The following is a 670-nucleotide window of genomic DNA, read 5'->3' as shown; positions in this document are numbered from 1 at the left end:
GGGGAGCGCTTGGGTTAGGGGCTGGGGGCGCACGGCCGGTGTGGGGACACGCACCCACACGCACACACACCCCATGCACCCACACGCCCACGGCATGCGTGTTTATACCCCTGCGCACGCAGACGCGTGCAAGCCCGGCCGTGCCGCCCGTCCGCACACTCACAGACACCCACGGAGCGCCGCTGCACGCGCAGCGGTGCACACGCGTGTACGCAGCCCTGCTCACACGCACGCACACAGGCGCAGCTGTGCACACGCGTGCCCCCGCACGCACCACCCTATGCACAAGCAGGCGCCCACTTCTGCAGAGGCGCTGCCCGGCACACGCTCGCACGCAGCTGCAGTGCCACGCGTGAACGCCAACGCGACACGCGTGAGCACAACGTTGCAAGCGCGCGCGCGCGTGGCACAGGCATCAAAACCCGACTGAGCCCGCGGGTACGCACGGCTGAAACGGGGACACCCTTGTGCGCACTGCCACGCGCAGAAACACGCACGTGAACACCCACGTGAAAACACACACGAGCACCCGAGTGAGCGGAAGCCGATGTGAACGCACGCGCACGTGAGCGCACACGCGCACACCCACGTGAGCACACACGGGCACACCCACGTGAGCACGCGCGCCCACGCGCGAGTACTCCCGCGCACCCGCGCGCGCAATGCGGGG

Source organism: Aptenodytes forsteri, unplaced genomic scaffold, assembly GCF_000699145.1.
Source record: "Aptenodytes forsteri isolate BGI_AS27 unplaced genomic scaffold, ASM69914v1 Scaffold15, whole genome shotgun sequence".
NCBI lineage: Eukaryota > Metazoa > Chordata > Aves > Sphenisciformes > Spheniscidae > Aptenodytes > Aptenodytes forsteri.
The sequence above is the reverse complement of the archived record's forward strand: the minus strand, read 5'-3'. Positions refer to the sequence as shown.